The following is a 15980-nucleotide window of genomic DNA, read 5'->3' as shown; positions in this document are numbered from 1 at the left end:
AACCAGCCTACAGCTACTTCTATCAGGTAGAGCATCCCTACCATGACTTCTAATTTCAGTACCACTCTTCCACAGCAGTAAGCTCTTTGAAGCCTACTGAGCAGCCTTCAGCACTGCTTAGAGGCCATGGTACTCATTTAAGGTGAGTTATGGCCAGATCTAGCCAAGTAAGACACTTCATGATAGAAATATAAATACAATAGAGCATAGTAGCATAGAGGCCAACTCCTGATTCCAGTGCCCCCTTCTCTTTGTTCTAGCTGTGAGACCTCTTTAAGTTTCAGCTGTCCCCCACCTTTTTTTTTTCCACCAGTACTGGGGATTGAATTCAGGGATGCTTTGCCACTGAGCTACATCCCCAGCCCTTTTTATTTTGAGACAAGATCTCACTAAGTTACCCAGGATGGCCTTAAACTTGCAATCCATCTGCCTCAGCCTCCTGAGTTACTGGGTTTTCAGGAGTATGCCACCATGCCCAGCTTCAGTTTCCCCAATACAACTTCACCCATCAGGATAGTGTGAAGAAGAATGCACATAGAGCCCCTCACACAGGAATCTTTCAGTAAACACTAGCTATTTACAAATTCAGCCCTACATAGAATACCCTGTGATGTCTGTACCAGGTCCCAGCTGCTCTTCTCATATCTCTCCTCTGAATACTAATTTCTTAAATCCCCCCAGGAGTTATCATGATAGTTCTATGAATAGCAGAATTTCAGGAGGTAGACCCTTTCTCATAAGGAAAGAAGTAACAGAGGGCTTTAAGCAGAGTTATTCATAATTTAAAACTTTCTCTTTCATTTGGTGCAAGCAAACCATTTACTCACAATTTTTAATCTTTTTAAATATTTTTTTAGTTGTTGAACCTTTATTTTTTATTTATTTATATGCGGTGCTGAGAATTGAACCCAGTACGTTACACATTCCAGGCAAGCGCTCTACCACTGAGCCACAACCCCAGCCCATGATTTTTAATCTTTATTTATGTAGTCAGAGAGGGTCAGGTGTTCATGATGTTATCTCTTATGGATTAGGTAAGACCTAATAGGAACCATGTTTCACAATACTGTGTAAGCATGACCCAAAAATACACTTAGTTTGAATTTCTGCCTAAAATTTAAAATCTAACATTAGATACTAATATCCAAAAAAACTGTGTATATATAGTTTTGATTCCTAAAAATATATAAGGGAGTGACACTTATTCCTCTCTTTTGAGAGGAATAGAAATACCTTCTGTTATACCTCAGCCTTGTCTGCACTTATACACCTTCCTGGGCAAGGAAGAATAAAAGAGAATTTCAGGATGCCTTCTTGTAGAAGTACGCATTCTCCCAGGCCGCAGGTTTTCGAGGGCCGACACCGTGGAAGAGGCTTACAGTTGCTCAGTGGTGCCAGTGGATGACAGTCTCTAGGTTGCAGCATTAGGAAGCTGTTGATGACAGACTTAAGCCATATTCTCTAACATCAGTTTTATTATTAATGAGGATATACATGTATCTCCATCTGCCTAAATGTGCCAAGTTCTAAGTTATTTAGAAACTTAGTGGAGAATATTGATGATGTCCATTGAGCTTCATTCAACCTCAACATGACCATATTTGCTTGTTAAATACTTTCTAAATTTTTGCAATAGTTTATAAGCTGGTTTTAAAGCATTTTAAAAAGTTTATAAATTTAACAGCTCTTTGGAATCCTAATGAAAAAGGAGAAAATGCTTTGACTGAATTACTCCAGAACAACAAATCTCCCCTAAATAATTTGTTTTTCTGCTATGCGATATAGATATTTTTTAAACTTTTAAGATTTTTTTGCTTTTAAGTGTTTTTCTTGGATGTCAGACTCATCATTTAATTTTTGTTTGACATCATTCTAAGACAACACAGCATCCTAGCAGGATTACTATATAAACAACAACCAGTTATAAAATATCATAGAAAGAAGATTTATTTTGAAGACTTAAAAAAGTCTTTAAAAAAAGATAACTGAATAAACTAACTAGACTGTATAAATAAAACTTTATAGTAAAGTTGGTAAAGATTGTAAACGAAGAAAAAAACTTGACTATGGAAAGATATTTTGTTCCTGTGTAAGAATTAATATTGATTGTAAAGATGTCAATGCTACCTATATCAAACTCTACATGTAATTTCAGTAAATAAACCAAGGAGGTCTTTTTTGTTGTTATTTTGTTGTTTAGGCAGTGGTGGGGATTAAACCTAGAGGTTCTTCCTAGCTACACCCCCTGCCTACTTATTTTATTTTTGTTGTTATTCCATTTAATTATTTCATCATTTTATTTTATTTGTGTTATGTTATGACAAGATCTTCTTCTTAAGTTGCCCAGGCTGACCTTGAATTTGCAGCCTGCCAAGTTTCCAGGATTATAGGCATGTGCCTGCCACTACAGCCAGCTGGCGATTGTATTTTAACTAATGAAACTGATTGTAAAGTTCAGATGAAAAAATGATGCAAGGAGAACCAGAAAAAAAATTTAAAATACCAGTTAATAAAGGGATTAGCACCACTAGGGAGTAAAATACATTATGAAATTATATTAATTAAAGCAGGATAGTACTGGCAGATGAGCAAACATGAATGAAAAAGAACAGGATCCAGAAATAGGCCTAAATTAGTTAAAGTAAGGACAGCTGGCTTAACAAAAATGAAACAACAGCTCATACAAAATGAAAATTATTTCTCATTTTCAAAAAGTCTAATATGTGTCTCTGCTCAGCAGACTCTCCTCTAAGCAATAATTCTGGACTCTTTGAATCTTTGGCTCTGCCATTCTCAACATGTAGTTTCCAAGGTTTTCCTAGAGGACACTTCATCTCACCTAGCATAAAGGTGAAAAGGATGGAGGATTACCTTTGGGAGGCCAGCATGTGCCTGGCCCATCAATTCCTCACTGCAAGGGAAATGGAAATGCACCCTGTTAACGTGCCCAGAAAAAGAAGGGACAGATTTGGTAAACACCTAGCACTCTCTTCCACAAAACCCAACTATATAGTAAAATTTTATATATAACAAAAGTGGCATTTTATATCAGGGGAGAAAGATAAATTATTTCATAAATGATGCTGAAGAACTAAAGCTGGGGCTACAGCTCAATGATAGTGCATTTGCCTAGTATGTGTGAGGTCCTTGGTTCAATCCCTAATTCTGGGGGTGAGGAGGACTAATTGTCCCAGTTGTCCTAGAAAAAAATTAAAAATAGAATTGAACTCCCAATCCTGTCCTTACAACAAAATCAATTACAATTGAATCAAGTTTGAATAAAATGAAAAGTAAGACGGAAACTATTATGAGCCGCAGGGGAGAAAAGGGAAGACCTTTTATAAATAAGCATGCCTTTTCATTTAATTTTCTTTGAAGATTCAAAGGAATATGGGGTTCAAGATTATTTAAAATATAACTCTCCTAGGTTTCACAATCCTACTGCTTCCCTTTTAGTATTGTGACATTACTAACATTTTTATGATTATGTTCTGAGGCTAACAGGCAGCATAGTCCACCCTCCTACAGCAAGAAATGAGGGGCTAATTAAAATTGGCCGTGAAACCTTCTTAGCATTCAAAGCATACCCTGAGTTGGTAATTGCCTGGTGTGCCCTCTAGGAAAGTTCACAAATGTCAGCAACCTCCACAATCCTTCCCGAGGCCAGTGCTTTCCCCTTCTGCTTGTACTTCCTCCTAGATCCTCAGGTGAAAGTTTTGTGGTTTAGATGTGAGGTGTCCCCCAAAGGTCATGTGTGAGACAACTTAAGAAAGTTTAGAGGTAAAACAATTGGGTTATGAGAGCTTGTTAAGTCTAATCAGTGCATTTATCTACCGAACGGATTAACCGGTTGGTAACTATAGGCTGGTGGAGTTTGGCTTAGAGGAGGTAGGTCACTGGAAGCGTACCTTTGGGGTTTATATTTTGTCCCTGTGAGGGAGCACTCTCCCTGCTTCCTGATTGTCATATCTTGAGCTGCTTTCCTCCACCACACCCTTCCACCATGATGTTCTGCCTCACCTCAGACCCAGAGCAATGGACTGAGACCTCTGGAACTGTGAGCACCAAATGAACTTTTCCTAAAATTGTTCTTGTCAGGTCTTTTGTTCACAGTGGAGAAAAACTGACTAAATCATCTTAGTCAATGAGCTGTCACAGCAAGCCATAGGTTATTAGCATCCCTCTTAGACCAGCACGAAGTTACTGTTGCCCCCTGACCAGGTCGTGAGCAAATTTTAAAATCCCATCCTGAGAATCTACTTTCTAATACCATCTCTGGTGCCATCTAAAAACAGACACTGAGGCAAGGAAGGATCTGAGTGCATGTAGTGTACTTGGGAGATGATATCAGGAAGTGAGAGAATGACATTGAGATAGGAAGGTAGCAAAGGGGTAGGTCAATGGTAGAGCACTTTCCTAGCATTAGTGAAGCCCAAAGTTTACTCCCAGCACCACAATAAATAAATCAAAGGTAAATTTAAAAAGGTATATTAATAAGATTAACTGAGCTCTAGTCAGCAGAAGCTCGGTTCTACTAAGGACTCTTGAAGAATTGGCAAGGACATGCCATGTGTTCAGTCAGCTATTCAGGTTGAAGTCTATCAGTGGTAAAAGCTAGACTATTCAAGAAATAGTATTAGGATAATTAGCCATGCATTTCGGAGAAAAGTTGATCTTTTCCTCACACTATGAATAAAAATTACATCTGTATTAAATATCAAAAATAAAAGTATTTTAAGACTGTATTTATGATTCTGGGAGTAGGAAAACCTTAAATAAGAAAAGTTACAAGGAGAGAGATTAAATTTTAAATACGTTTAAATTTAAAACTTCTGTAAAAACTCCCAAACATGAAAAGTTAAACTATAAGTATAGAAAAGAACAAACTGAAAAAAAATATGTGGTAAAGCACTTGCCTAGCATGGACAAGGCCCTGGGTTCCATCCTCAGCACTGCAAAAAATAAGAAAAAGCATCTTCTAGATAGCTGAACACATGGAGGTTCCTGTAGAGTGTCAGGCTACAGAGGACATGGAAGCTCCTCGTCCCTTCTCAATACCTAACCCTGTGCATCTCTTCATCTGTATCCTTTATTAAAAATCAGTAAATATGCCAAAGAATTTAGAGTGTCATTTTTTCATGGAGTATGCAAGAGTTCAAATTCCATTTGTTGTCTCTTTTACCAAAGTAAAAAGGGGGCATCAACCATCAACTTTGTGATAGGTGAGGAAAATATTTTTCTTTTTCTCCTTTACAAAAGAAAAACTCAGTCATACTACTGACCAAGATGACAAAAACTTCAATGTTATATATAATGCTAATGCCACATTCAATGTCAAGTCAAAGAGAAAATCTAAGATTGGCAAGGAGTCAATTCACAATTTTTCTAAGCATGGAACCTGATGTGATTATGAACCTTACCGCCAATATCACAATAGATGCCAAACAAAGACTACAGAATTCCTGATAACCTTAAAAAGAGATGACACTAAGAAATGAATAAAATATGAACAATGAGACTATGGCAAATAACTTTTAAGTTGTTGAGGTTACCCTAATAAAACTGTAGATCACTACATGAGACAGAGACAACGGTGGTCAATTTTATCATCAGATAAGGAAAATACTCCTCATTTAATAAATGGTACCATTTTTTAAAAGTGCATGCATATAAAATTAGGCAGCATCTGATGCATAGTAATTATTCAATAAGTGAAAGCTATTATTTAAAAAAGAAGAACAAAAACCTAAGATTAGGAGCTAAACCCATAAAATCTTTAAGGAAAAATCTTTCTGACATTGTATTTAGTAATCATTTTTGGGGAATAAGAAAAACAAGAGTAATAAAGTAAAAATAGAAAAGTTGGACTTCATCAAAATTAAAAACTTTTGTACATCAAAGGACACCTGCAGTAAGGTTCTCCAGAGAAACAGAGCCAGTAAGTTAACATATAAAACACTATTAAAAGAGTTAAAATACAATCCACAGAATGGGAGAAAATATTTGTAAATCTTATGTCTGATAAAGAAGTAATATCCAAATGATGTAGCCACTGTGCAGAACAATTTGGCAGTTCCTCAAAAAGTTAAAAATGGAATTGCCATATGATATAGCAATTCTACTTCTCTGTATATACCCCCAAAGAATTGAAAATAGCAACTGAAACAATACTTGTATTCTAACGTTCATAGTAGCATTATTCACTGTAGTCAAAAGGTGGAAACAAACCAAGATGTCCATTAACAGATGAATGGGTGAACAAAATGTAATGTACATATACATTGGGATATTATTCTTCCAAAATAAAAAGAAATGAAATTCTGATACATGCTACAACCTAATGAACCTTAAAGACATTCTGCTAATGATAGGCAAGCATTCTACAACTCTGAGCTATCTCCAGCCTTTTTTGTTTTATTTTGAAATAGAGTCTCACTAAGTTGCCAAGGCTGGCCTAGAACTTGCAATCCATCTGCCTCAGCCTTCTGAGTCATTGAGATTACAGGTGTGCACTGCCATATCCAGTATAGAATCTGTACTTCTTAAGAAGGTCAGAAGTTATTTGGTGATATCCTAAAATTGTGGGGGGAAAGGTTTTCTTCGATACTAAACTACTGTCAGTTCGGCAAAAGTACTTATGAAGGTTTGTGTGTGTGCATGTATGGTGATAGGGATTGAACTCAGGGCTTCAAGCATGGGAGGCTGGTCTTCTCATGTAAACATTTTAGTGTCTCTACTTACCACATCTTCAGATGAGTTAACCAAGCCTTTCAGACAACAGAAAATATCTCATCTCCCCGAATCAGAGTCTCTGCCTTATGGTGCCCTATTTGCTCCCATTGTGATCCCTTGGTCTTGAGCGTGGAATACTTCTACACTTGCCTCATAACAGTATACATAGAGTGCACTTGAGCAAATAAATTAATTCATGAAAACAGATCAAACCATACATTAAAAAACATTGTGCTAAGTAAAATAAGCAAAACACAAATATTGTATGATTCCACTTATATGAAATACCTAAAATAGTCCAAGTTATTCTACAGAAAATAGAGGTTGCCAAGGCCTGGGGAAAAGGGGTAATGGGGAGTTACTGTTTCATGGGTGCAGAGTTTCTGTTGGGGATGACAAAAAAGTTTTGGAAATAGGTATGATGGCAGCACAACATTGTGAATGCATTTGATGCCACTGAACTGTACACTTAAAAATGGTCAAAGGGCTCAGGGTGTGGTTCAGTGGTAGAGTGGTAGAGGACCTGGATTCAAACCCCAGCTCTGCAAAAAAAGGAAAAAAAGAAAGAAAAAAATTAAGAAGTTAAAATAGTAAACTTTCTGTTTAATATGCGTATATGTGATATGTGTTAATGTCCATATACCAACAAAAACTCAACATAAAATTTCACTTGAAATATATATGTATTATCATAGTCATTAGCACTTATAAGTAGATGTTTGTTTTTATCTCCCCAAGTTTTCTTATTGTAGTCACCCAAAACACATTGTGAGGAACCCATCATGGAGGAAATGAAGGGTCACCTAGATTGTCTGCCTTATTTGGGTGTGTGTGATGTGTGGGCAATGAGAAAGAAAAAAAGAAGAGGGTTCTAGCCTTGCTATACCAACATGTCATCTTTTTTGCTCTTTGTGGGGAAAAGGAGCACTGCCACAAAATACTTTTGGGAATTCTGCACGCTGATCAGGAAAACAATGAAGGGAAAGTACATATTACCAGCATCAAAAGTGAAGCGGGAGGTGCGGAAGGTGCAGTGGCACACACCTGTAATCCTAGCATCTCAAATGGCTGCGGCAGAAGGATCAAAAGTTAAAACCAGCCTCAGCAACTTATCGAGACCCTGTCTCAAAAATTAAAAAATAAAAAAGGCTGGAGATGTGGCTCAGTGGTTAAGCACCCCTGGTTCAATTTCTGGTACCAAAAAAAGAAAAAGAAGGACATCACTACAGATGGACCTTATACATGTTAACTTCATGCCAATGAACTTGACAAGTTAGATGAAAAGAAAGAGTTCCTTGAAAAACACAATTTACCAAATTGACACAAAAGAAATTGAAAGTCAGAATAACTGCATTAATTCTAAAAGTTAAATTGACAATCGAAAGCCTTCCCTCAAAGCAAACTTCAAGCCCAGATGGTTACCCTTGGGAATTCTACCAAACACTGAAGAAAGAAATAATATTAATCTTACACAGACTACTTTAGAAGATAGAAACTGTTTCCAAGTCATTTTATGAAGCCAATATAACCCTGCCCAAACTTGACAAAGACAAAGCCGGCAAAGAAATTTGGAGACCAACATGTCTCAAGATGCAAAAATCCTTGACAAAATGTTAGCAAGTTGAAAGCAGCAGTACATAAAAAGGGAGGCTAATACATCATAATTATGGTTTATTCCAGGGAGTCAAGCTTGCCTTAACATTTAAAATCAACTGATGCTATTTACTACATTAACGGAATAAAGAAGAAAAATCATATAACCATCTCAATAAATGCAAAGATGCCTGTGACAAAATTCAATACCTTTCATGACTTAAAAACAAAAACTTCTTAATAAACTAGGACTAGAAGGGAAATTTTTACCTATAATATTTTATTTTTCTTTTTTTCTATTTATATATGACAGCGGAATGCATTATAATTCTTATTACATATATAGAGCACAACTTTTCATATCTCTGGTTGTATACATAGTATATTCACATCAATTTGTGTCTTCATACCTGTAGTTTGGATAATAATAATCATAACATTTCACAATCATTAATTACCTCATGCCTCCTCCCTACCCCTTCTCTCCTCTTTTAACCCCTTCAGGAGTTTCTAATTTTGAATTTTTGTGAATTTAATTCTGACTGGATTTGGAATGCCCAGTAACCAAACAAACAAAAGAACTTTACTTGTATATTTTATATATTATCAAGCAATATTTGAGTTTACATCTGCATTTGTTAAATTGAAATGATTTTAAGATTCACTTTGCATTATTTTTACATTCAGTGGGTTTTCTAGCTGAGATCAGTAAACTGTGAGGATTTCTAAACACTTAGTTAATTTTTTAGACATTGGCGAAAGTGATGTTTCTTTTTCTGTTCATCAGTTGCAAGTTACAAATAAGTTTGATTTAATGCCTCTTTATGTAATAAAGAAAAAAAGTAGCATACTTGCCCCTAGAAAAAAATTAACAGACTCTGTGATTGACAGATTAATAATATCCCTCCCCTCATAGGTGCAGTTGGCCTGGATTCCAAATAGCTGTTACATGGCAAGAGGGAATTGCAACTAATCCACTGACTTCGAGATAAGGAGTATCCTAGGTTATCCAGATGGGCCCAGTGGGGTCACGAGGGCTCTTGTGAAGACCATATATGATGCGAAGACAGCCAACTATGGCTGGCTCTAGGACTTTAGGGGCCACCAGCCAAAGGATGAAGGCACGTCCACAGGTGCAAAAGGCAAAGAAACATTCTCCTCTGGGGCCTTTAAAGGAGAGGAATGAAGCCCTGCTGACACCTTGATTTTAGACCCATTTCAAACTTAAGACCACAGAATTATAAAATAATAAATTTGTGTTGTTTTAAGCCACCGAGTTCAGTAACTTACTACAGCAGTGTTGAGGCTCTGGAAACACCACCACAAAAGATAGCATTTGGACATGCTGAGCACTTTGAACTAAAGGAAATTGGAAATTGGAAGGCCTAAGAAGCTGGTCCCTCTGATCTTCCCTTGTTTCCCTTTCCCACAGTGCAGGGAGAAGCTTTTCTCTGAAGTTCCCTTATCTACCTAAAGACAGGATCTACCAAAAAGGAACACAATTGGCTTCAATCCTCTTACTGAAATTTCATTAGCCAAGCAAGATTAAACTCATCAGAGGAAGAGACTGCAAATCAAACATCACACCTAGAGCCCAGCAAAATTTGTTCCAGGCAATTGTCTGTTGTCCAGATCTATTCATCTTCTCTAAAAATAATTTACTACCCCAATACACTGCCTATACCACCTCCCTTATTTTGTATTCCCCTTTGAAGACAGGAATATAAGTTTCTGAATCTCTTTGAGTTACTAGGTACTCACCTTCCTGTGCTGCCCTGTACACATAAGTAAATTGGTATGCTTTTCCCCTGATTAACCTGTCTATAAACCAGTTTGTTTCAGCAGATTTAAAAGACTTGAACCTTCAGAGGGATAGATTCCCTTTGCCCTATAGGAAACTAACACAGAACCTTTGTGACTAAGCTACATAATTGAGTAGTTTGAACACAAGATGGCAATAGACTACTAGATTTATCAAAGGAATTCTTGAGTTTTGTGACATTGATATATCATAGAGGGCAATGATTTAAGTTACTTATAATAAAAATGTTTTTAATAATTCTATCACATTTGCATCTAAGTTTTCTTCAGTCTTATTGATCAGTCACTTAAATTAGCCTTGCCAGATTTTTAAACTGATTTCTGATAATGATTTTTTAATGAACTATGAATAAAAGTCACTAGAATATGTGTCACAAGGATAGAATGTTATTTGTTTCCAGTGCCTTAAACACAAACAACATCCTATAGCAGACACCCAATAAATAATTGAATGAAAGAACATCTTGTGTCCAATTTGCATGTATAAATTGTCAAGTCTTTTCTCACACTAACCTGAATAATCTGGAACTTGAAAATCCTTTTATCCTGGGGCTGGGGATATAGTTCATTTGGTAGAGTGCTTGCCTAGCATACACAAGGCTCTGGGTTCAATCCCTAGTACCACCAAAAAAAAAAAAAAAAAAAGAAAGAAAAGAAAATCCTTTTATCCCAGATTTTCCAATTTAGCACCATTCTTAGATTACTCATTTATTCAAATGTGCTTACAACGCATTCTTCTTTGTGCCAGACACAGCCATTTCTTGTAATATAGAGCCCGTTGTGCCTTCCACCCAGGTGTGTCCAATTCAAACTCAATATCCCAGGCTCACTATTCACCACCCACCATGGGTGATTTGGAGGGATTGTGTGGTTGGGGCCACAATGGCCCAGATGTTAAACATGTTGGGATGCAGAGCCTCTCAGTGCTCCTCCTCTTTCTCTGTACTGTCTGGGCTCTTGGATGCTTTGCACTAGCTGCTCCCTGTCATGGGGCAGGAGGCCTTCTCCCATCACCTGTCAAGCCCTCCAATCACAGAAAACATCCTCTCTGAAGAGCTCTTGCCAGTTGCAAGGAAGGAAAATGATTTTGTCTCTACCCTTCGTAGCTCTAAACTGGACTACCCCGTAACAAAAGAGATCATCAAGAGAAAAGCAAACAGAAGTTTATTCAAAGGAATAACAAGAAATGAGTAAATTGCTAGGGTAGAGCTCAAAAAAAAAAGTCAAGTTTTTAAACATCAGAGTTAAATCCCATCAGTCTTTGAAACAAAGACGTGAATAAGGAATTGTCCAGTCAAGACAAGATGGCCAGGAAGAACATCATAAAGGTAAGACTTTTATGCAGATTTAATTTTTTAAAAATAATTCTGTGATTCAAACCCAGGGCCTTGCACATGTGCTAGGCAAGTGCTCTAACACTGAGCTCCATCCCCAGCCTGGTCTCCCTTTTCTTCCTGGTGAAGAGTGTGAGACACTCTTACAAATGGAATATTTTTTTTTATTTTTAATTTTTTATTGTGGGTTGTTCAAAACATTACAAATTTCTTGACATATCATATTCCACACTTTGATTCAAGTGGGTTATGAACTCCCACCTTCACCCCATACACAGATTGCAGAATCACATCAGTTACACATCCATTGATTTACATATTGCCATACTAGTGTCTGTTGTGCTCCGCTGCCTTACCCATCCTCCCCCCTCCCCCCTCCCCACCTCTCCCCTCCCCTCCTCTCTCTCTACCCCCTCCACTGTATAACCCTGAGGGTCTCTTTCCATTACCATGCAATTTCCCTTCTCTCTCCCTTTCCCTCCCACCTCTCATCCCTGTTAAATGTTAATCTTCTTCTCCTGCTCTTCGTCCCTACTCTGATCTTAGTTACTCTCCTTATATCAAAGAAGACATTTGGCATTTGTTTTTTAGGGATTGGCTAGCTTCACTTAGCATAATCTGCTCTAATGCCATCCATTTCCCTGTAAATTCTATGATTTTGTCATTTTTTAATGCAGAGTAATACTCCATTGTGTATAAATGCCACATTTTTTTTATCCATTCGTCTATTGAAGGGCATCTAGGTTGGTTCCACAGTCTTGCTATTGTGAACTGTGCTGCTATGAACATCGATGTAGCAGTGTCCCTGTAGCATGCTCTTTTTAGGTCTTTAGGGAATAGACCAAGAAGGGGAATAGCTGGGTCAAATGGTGGCTCCATTCCCAGCTTTCCAAGAAATCTCCATACTGCTTTCCAAATTGGCTGCACCAATTTGCAGTCCCACCAGCAATGAACAAGTGTACCCTTTTCCCCACATCCTCGCCAGCACTTGTTGTTGTTTGACTTCAGAATGGCTGCCAATCCTACTGGAGTGAGATGGTATCTTAGGGTGGTTTTGATTTGCATATCTCTGACTGCTAGAGATGGTGAGCATTTTTTCATGTACTTGTTGATTGATTGTATGTCCTCCTCTGAGAAGTCTCTGTTCAGGTCCTTGGCCCATTTGTTGATTGGGTTATTTGTTCTCTTATTGTCTAATTTTTTGAGTTCTTTGTATACTCTGGATATTAGGGCTCTATCTGAAGTGTGAGGAGTAAAGATTTGTTCCCAGGGTGTCGGCTCCCTATTTACCTCTCTTATTGTTTCTTTTGCTGAGAAAAAACTTTTTAGTTTGAGTAAGTCCCATTTGTTGATTCTAGTTATTAAATTTTGTGCTATGGGTGTCCTATTGAGGAATTTGGAGCCCGACCCCACCGACTGTATATCGTAGCCAACTTTTTTTTCTATCAGACGGCGAGTCTCTGATTTGATATCAAGCTCCTTGATCCATTTTGAATTCACTTTTGTGCATGGCGAGAGAAAGGGATTCAGTTTCATTTTGTTACATATGGATTTCCAGTTTTCCCAGCACCATTTGTTGAAGATGCTATCCTTCCTCCATTGCATGCTTTTAGCCCCTTTATCAAATATAAGATAGTTGTAGTTTTGTGGATTGGTTTCTGTGTCCTCTATTCTGTACCATTGGTCCACCCGCCTGTTTTGGTACCAGTACCATGCTGTTTTTGTTACTATTGCTCTGTAGTATAGTTTGAAGTCTGGTATCGCTATACCGCCTGATTCACACTTCCTGCTTAGCATTGTTTTTGCTATTCTGGGTCTTTTATTTTACCATATGAATTTCATGATTGCTTTCTCTATTTCTACAAGAAATGCCGTTGGGATTTTGATTGGCATTGTATTAAACCTATAGAGAACTTTTGGTAATATCGCCATTTTGATGATGTTAGTTCTGCCTATCCATGAACAGGGTATATTTTTCCATCTTCTAAGATCTTCTTCTATTTCTCTCTTTAGGGTTCTGTAGTTTTCATTGTATAAGTCTTTCACCTCTTTTGTTAGGTTGATTCCCAAGTATTTTATTTTTTTTGAAGATATTGTGAATGGAGTGGTTGTCCTCACTTCCATTTCAGAGGTTTGTCGCTGATATACAGGAATGCCTTTGATTTATGCGTGTTGATTTTATATCCTGCCACTTTGCTGAATTCATTTATTAGCTCTAATAGTTTCTTTGTAGAGCCTTTTGGGTCTGCTAGGTATAGAATCATATCATCTGCAAATAGTGATAATTTAAGTTCTTCTTTTCCTATTTTGATGCCTTTAATTTCTTTTGTCTGTCTAATTGCTCTGGCCAGTGTTTCGAGAACTATGTTGAAGAGAAGTGGAGAGAGAGGGCATCCCTGTCTTGTTCCAGATTTTAGAGGGAATGCCTTCAGTTTTTCTCCATTCAGAATGATGCTAGCCTGAGGCTTAGCATAGATTGCTTTTACAATATTGAGGTATGTTCCTGTTATCCCTAGTTTTTCTAGAGTTTTGAACATAAAGGGATGCTGTACTTTGTCGAATGCTTTTTCTGCATCTATCGAGATGATCATATGGTTCTTATTTTTAAGTCTATTGATGTGGTGAATAACATTTATTGATTTCCGTATATTGAACCAGCCTTGCATCCCAGGGATGAATCCTACTTGATCATGGTGTACAATTTTTTTGATATGTTTTTGTATCCGATTCGCCAGAATTTTATTGAGGATTTTTGCATCTAGGTTCATTAGAGATATTGGTCTGTAGTTTTCTTTCTTTGAAGTGTCTTTGTCTGGTTTAGGTATCAGGGTGATGTTGGCCTCATAGAATGAATTTGGAAGTTCTCCCTCCTTTTCTATTTCCTGAAGTAGCTTGAAAAGTATTGGTATTAGTTCTTCTTTAAAGGTTTTGTAAAATTCTGCTGTATACCCATCCGGACCTGGGCTTTTCTTAGTTGGTAGTCTTTTTATGGTTTCTTCTATTTCCTCAATTGATATTGGTCTGTTTAGGTTTTCTATATCCTCCTGACTCAATCTGGGCAGATCATATGACTTAAGAAATTTATCTATGCCTTCACTATCTTCTAATTTATTGTAGTATAAGGATTCAAAATAGTTTTTGATTATCTTCTGTATTTCTGAAGTGTCTGTTGTGATATTGCCTTTTTCATCCCGTATGCTAGTAATTTGAGTTCTCTCTCTTCTTCTCTTCGCTAGCATCGCTAAGGGTCTGTCGATTTTGTTTATTTTTTCAAAGAACCAACTTTTAGTTTTGTCAATTTTTTCAATTGTTTCTTTTGTTTCGATTTCATTAATTTCAGCTGATTTTAATTATTTCTTGCCTTCTACTTCTTTTGCTGTTGTTTTGCTCTTCTTTTTCAAGGATTTTGAGATGAAGTATGAGATCATTTATTTGTTGGTTTTTTCTTTTTTTAAGGAATGAACTCCAAGCAATGAATTTTCCTCTTAGAACTGCTTTCAATGTGTCCCATAGATTCCGATATGTTGTGTCTGTGTTTTCATTTATCACTAAGAATTTTTTAATTTCCTCCTTGATGTCTTCTATAACCCATTGATCATTCAGTAACCTATTGTTCATTCTCCAAGTGATGTATGCTTTTTCCTTCCTTCTTTCATCGTTGATTTTCAGTTTCATTCCATTATGATCAGATAAGATGCATGGTATTATCTCTACTCTTTATATTGTCTAAGAGTTGCCCTGTGACATAATATATGATCTATTTTTGAGAAGGATCCATGTGCTGCTGAGAAAAAAGTGTAACTGCTTGATGTTGGGTGGTATACTCTATATATGTCAATTAGGTCTAGGTTATTAATAGTGTTATTGAGTTCTATAGTTTCCTTATTCAACTTTTGTTTGGAAGATCTGTCCAGTGGCGAGAGAGATGTGTTGAAGTCTCCCATGATAATGGTATGGTGGTCTATTAGACTCTTGAACTTGAGAAGAGTTTGTTTGATGAACATAGCTGCACCATTGTTTGGGGCATAAATATTTATGATTGTTATGTCTTGTTGGTGTATGGTTCCCTTAAGCAGTATGTAGTGTCCCTCTTTATCCCTTTTGATTAACTTTGGCTTGAAATCTATTTTATTTGATATGAGTATGGACACTCCTGCTTGTTTCCGAAGTCCATATGAGTGATATGATTTTTCCCAACCTTTCACCTTCAACCTATGTATATCTTTTCCTATCAAATGCGTCTCCTGTAGGCAGCATATTGTTGGGTCTTGTTTTGTGATCCATTCTACTAGCCTGTGTCTCTTAATTGGTGAGTTTAAGCCATTAACATTTAGGGTTATTATTGAGATATGGGTTGTTCTTCCAGCCATATTTGTTTATTTCTGTTACTAAACATGGTTTGTTTTCCTCTTTGATTATTTTCCCCCCCTTTACTGTCCTACCTCCCACTGTTGGTTTTCATTGTTATTTTCCATTTCCTCTTCCTGTAATGCTTTGGCG

This window comes from Marmota monax, unplaced genomic scaffold, assembly GCF_021218885.2.
Source record: "Marmota monax isolate L192 unplaced genomic scaffold, Marmota_monax_Labrador192_F-V1.1 WCK01_AAM20220418_F8-fsc00077, whole genome shotgun sequence".
Taxonomy (NCBI): domain Eukaryota; kingdom Metazoa; phylum Chordata; class Mammalia; order Rodentia; family Sciuridae; genus Marmota; species Marmota monax.
Note: the sequence above shows the minus strand (reverse complement) of the source record.